At 42.7% G+C, this 5,158-nt stretch overlaps 1 pseudogene; it reads right to left on the bottom strand.

Annotated features, from left to right (window-relative positions):
* Positions 1 to 120: 120 nt before the first annotated feature.
* Positions 121 to 853, bottom strand: LOC114008076 (mitochondrial import inner membrane translocase subunit Tim23 pseudogene; annotated as a pseudogene).
* Between the last annotated feature and the right edge of the window lie 4,305 nt (positions 854 to 5,158).

Here is a 5,158-nt window from a genome sequence, read left to right as displayed (position 1 = left end):
ATCATGTTACTCAGTAAGCCACCAAAGGGGGTTGGCTTCAATTCACTAAGAGCTGGAAGGAGTGCCAGTCCTGGTCAACCATGATGAGTTCCATCACGGCATATCAGAATCTCCAATTTTTCAAACTAATGGCGGCAGAATAAAGCGTGGAACTCCACAGAGAAATAAATAGAGCTGGGTGCCTGCTGATGTACCTCCATTCCTGAATTGGCCACGTCCACAGAGTGACTATTGGAGCAAAGAGCCTTCCGTGTGCTCCCAGGTATCACATCGTGCATAAAGGGTGTGTTACTCCTTCCAGACCATCTTCTGCTTCCCCTCCAAGACCACCCGTACATTCATGTGACATCTCCACCATGGTCCTGGCTGCTCCTGTGTGGAGGCCACTTTCTGCACCTTATGTTTTTGGATGATGACAACAAATGTCATCTCTGCTGCAGAGAAAGCCAGAGAGCCTAGAATGTGAGCCCGTAGTACCCCTTGCCTAGTAACCATATTCACTATCCATGGTTCTTGGCTTGGACCATGCCTTGTTCTGGGCTTTCTTGAGTCCTAGACCAAGATTGTTCATTGCCCCAAAGCAGCTCCTGTCATACAGCATCCTCCGATGGCTTAAAAAAAAAAAAAAGGCTAGTTCAAATACAACCCTGGTTTTATTTGCTCCAGTTGGTAAGATAAACTCATCTGTATGCTGCACAAGTTACCATGGCTCCACATTTTCTAGAGTAGACAGAATATTCATATTAGTTAGAGAGACGCAGGCCAAATCCATGTGTGGGTAGCCTCAACACAAGCTCTAAAAAAGCTGACCAACCCCACCGTGGTTGTTGACACTTCCCTGACCACCATCCATGGCCTCTCAGCAAACCACACATCTGCTTTCCACTGCTGCCTGAAGCCAGAGTTACCTACTTCGCTGTTGCTCCTCAGTAATCCTGCAAAGACCCACATTGCCCCCTTACACAGGGACATTCCACTTCCTGGCTCTGTAGTATATTTTAATGTTAGGGTGATGCTACCAACTTAACTCTTTTTGCTCAAGGTCTTTGGTGGTTCCAGACAAATTTTAAGACTGTTTTTCCTTTTCTTTTTTTTTTTTTTAATTTAATTGCCAGAGCACACATACACTTACCAGAAAGAGACAGAGAGAAAAAGAGGGAGAAAGAAAGCCCCAATGGGGCATGATCATGCCACAATTTCTACTCCTCCATTTTCCCATCCTATTGAGATTTAGGGCATGCACATACATGCACTCAGTATGTTTTTTCAAGCTGCCATACCAAGGATTTGAACCACAGTTGGCCATGTGGGATCCAACTCTCTTAACCACCAGGCATTGGGGCCAGCTTGAGAATTTTTTTCTATTCTGTAAAGAATATCACTGATATTTCAATACAGATTCCATTGACTCTGTAGTCACTTTGAGTAGGATGGATATTTGAATAATATTAATTCTTCCAATCCATGAACATGAGATGTCTTTTCATATATTTGTGTTCTTTACAATTTCTTTCATCAGTGTTTTATACAATAGTGTTCATTGTAGAGATCTTTCACCTTGGTTAAATTTATTCCTAAGTATTTTATTTTGTTTTGTTTTTATATGTATTATTAAAAAATTGCTTTCTTCATTCTTTTTACAATAGTTCACTATTGGCATATAGAAACACTACTGGCTTTTTTATGTCAGTTTTTTATCCTGCAAATTTATTGAACTCATTATTTCTAACAACTTTTGGTGGAGTTTTTAGGGGTTTCTGCTTATGAGATCATGTTGCGGGCAAACAGGAATTATTTTACTTCCTCCTTTCTAATCTGTATGTCTTTTCTTTCTTTCTCTTTCCTAATATGTCTGGCTAGGATTTTTAATGCTAAATTGAATGAAAGTGAGCATTCCTGAACTGTTCCAGATTTTAGAGAAAAAGCTTTCAGCTCTTCCCCATTCAATATGATGTTAACCGTGGGTTTGTCATATAGTGCCTTAATTATGTTGAGGTTTGTCCCTACTTTACCTAATTTTTAAAGAATTTATCATGAAGGGATATTGAATTTTATCAAATGCTTTTTCTGCATCTATTAAAATGATTACATGGTTTTTGTCCGCATCTATTAATGTATCACATCTATTGATTTGCATAATTGAACCATCCTTGCATCCCTAGGATGACTCCTACTTGGTCATAGTGACTCATCTTTTCAGCGTGCTGTTCAATTTGCTTTGGTAGTATTTTAGTGAGGATTTTTGCATCTATGTTCATCAGGGATATTGGCCTACAGTTTTCTTTTGTGTATGTGTGAGGGTATATCATTCTCTAGTTTTGGTACCAGGGTAATGCTGACCTGTAGAATGTGTTTGGAAGTATTTCTTCCTCTCAGTCTTTTGGAATAGTTTGAACAGAAATGATATTAGTTCTTAAAATGTTTGGTATAATCTAGCAGTAGGACCCATTGGGTCCTGGGCTTTTCCAAGGGGACACTTTCTATTATTGCTTCAATCTTGCTACTACTCATTGTCCTGCTCATATGTACAACTTGTTCCTGATTCAACATTGGTGATTTGTATGTGTTCAGGAATTTATCCATTTCTTTTTTTTAATTATTTTATATTCATTCACTGTATATCACTACGGCATACAAGATGAATTCTCCCATCCAGAATACAGTGTGTATTGGCTCAATCTAAGGTATTACCATACATATTGTCTTAAACAGATAATTTTTCATTTTGTGTTTGTTAAATGTTTCTTTTATTTTCTCCTTAATTCCCTCCCTCTCACTCTCTGACATTTTCCGATTTGTTGGTGTATTATTGTTCATAATAATCTCTGATGATACTTGGTATTTCTTTTTTTTTTGAGAGAGAGAGATTTCTGCTATAGGACATATGAGCTCTCTGGAGAGAAAGAGAGAGAGAGAGAGAAATCACACACACACACACACACACACACACAAGCCCACACACACACACACACACACACACACACACACACACACCAGGGGTATGACCAAGCTGCAATTCCTTCTCTTCCATTCTCCTCTGAGAATCTTGGGTATGCACGCACACAAACCCAGAATGAGTTTTAAGCCACTAGGTCCAGAACTCAAACTACGTGGGAGTTGACTACGTAGGAGTCCAGAGACACAACCATTACACTATCTGCTGGTCCTGATTCTTGGTATTTCTGTGCCATCCATTGTGATAGCTTCTTTTTATCTTTGATTTTATTTGCGTCTTCTCGCTTTCTTAGTCTAGCTAAAGGTTTGTTGATTTGATCTTTTCAAAAAAAAAAAACAACTCTGTTCTGTTGATCTTTTACAATGCTTGTTTAGTCTCTATATCATTTATTTCTGCTATGATCTTTATTATTCATTTTCTTCTAATTTTGTGTTTAGTGACTTCTCATTTTTTCAGTTCCTTGCGGTTGTTTATCTGAGCTTTTCTACTTTTTTATATAAGCATAAAAACATGAAATAGTTTTAAATAAATGAATGAATAACTCTAGAAAGAAGATCCCTGCAAGTAATTATCATTTTCATTTGACAAAAAAAATTTTAAAAACAGGATCTTTTTTTTTTTTTTTTGGAGAGGTTTTCGCTATAGGGCGCGTGCGCTCGCCAGACAGACAGAGAGAGACATAGAGACAGAAAGCGAGAAATCACCCCCCAGGGGGGATGGTCACACCACAATCCCTTCTCCTCCATTCTCCTCCCGGGATCTTGGGCACGCACGCACAGCGCCCGGCATGAGTTTTAAGCCACTGGGTCCAGGATGCGAACCATGGTCGACTATGTGGGAGTCCAGTGACATAAGCCATTACACTAACTGCTGGTTTCCAGAAAACGGGATCTTAATATGCCACTTAGTACCCAAAGCAAATCAGGACAAAAGTCAATTCATTGCTATAGGATTGACATTTAATCTATGGTGCAAACACCAAAACTTATGCCTCCTAGGAGGCTAAAGGAAATGCTAGGTGTGTGTGAAAAGTCAGGAGAGAATTTTTTTTTTTCTTGAAGTTTACTATAGGATAGGTGTACTCACCAGAGAGAGAGGGAGGGAATCTGATAAAGCAAATCACCAGGTCCGGGACTCAAACTATAGTCAGCTATGTAAGAGTCCAGCACCTTAACCACCACGCCACCTGCTGGCCCCAAGAGAAAACTTCTTGAATGCACATATCAGCCTCTCATATACTGGCAGCTTCCTTCGGTTTAAGGCAACCAAGGCCTCCATTTCCGATACAAGCCACGTCGCGAGCAAAAGTTCTTGATTCCTCATCAGGCCCAGTCCTGAAGAGAGGCAGCTCTGAAGCAACTCCCGACCCCCATCCCTACCAGATCTTTGCAGAACAGAAAGAGGACAGCTCCCTAAGAACCTGTAAAATGACTCTCTCAGGGAATTCTAGGAATGGGCCCCTCTCAGGTAGCCCAGCAGGCCAGAATGGCCTCACCTGTCGCTTTCCTCGGCCACCACCAGTGACCCACTCCCCACAGGGGCATCCCAGCAATGGCACTCCAGGTCTGCACCATGCATCCTCAAGGCCTACCACGTGGCTCCCCTGCTTGTCTGCAGCAATGGCCATGAAAGGGACCCGAGCAAGTCCCCGGAGTGCCGTGAAGGACTCTGATGCAGATGCTCCCCGGCGGGGGCTGCAGTGCTGGCTACGTGCTCATCCTTCCCCTTGCAAACAGGAGATTCTGAGCCACAATCCACTCAGCTTTCCAGGCCGCGTCCAGCACAGAGTACAGCCAGGGTCCCGTGCCGGTCACCAGGGGATCCCTCCGTTTTGCTCTTCCACACTGCCCTCCTCCCCCAGGCCTCTGTCCCCTGCGGTCGCGCTTCGCAGTAACATACTGTCGGTCTCGCACTCTGCTTTCAGGGATCCCTCGCTTAGATATCTTGCCTCATGGCCACCCCCCAAGATGGTCAGAGCTGACATGGCTGACCAGAGGCCACTTGTGGGGTCCAGCCCTAAAATAAACTGGCCCAAGGGGGTCCTTGGGGCAGTTTAGTCACTAGTGAGTCATGTGGTAAATACTGCTATTTCAGACTACACAGTGTCCACCCACCTCTTGGTAGCCATGGTAACCATGCCCGATTTCCCATCAGGTGTCCTTGCCGCCCTCAGCCAGCTCCTAGATACCACAGGAGACCACC

This window comes from Tupaia chinensis, unplaced genomic scaffold (genome assembly GCF_000334495.1).
Source record: "Tupaia chinensis unplaced genomic scaffold, TupChi_1.0 Scaffold000280_1, whole genome shotgun sequence".
Lineage (NCBI taxonomy): Eukaryota > Metazoa > Chordata > Mammalia > Scandentia > Tupaiidae > Tupaia > Tupaia belangeri.
Note: the sequence above shows the minus strand (reverse complement) of the source record. Positions and strands in the feature narration are given on the sequence as shown.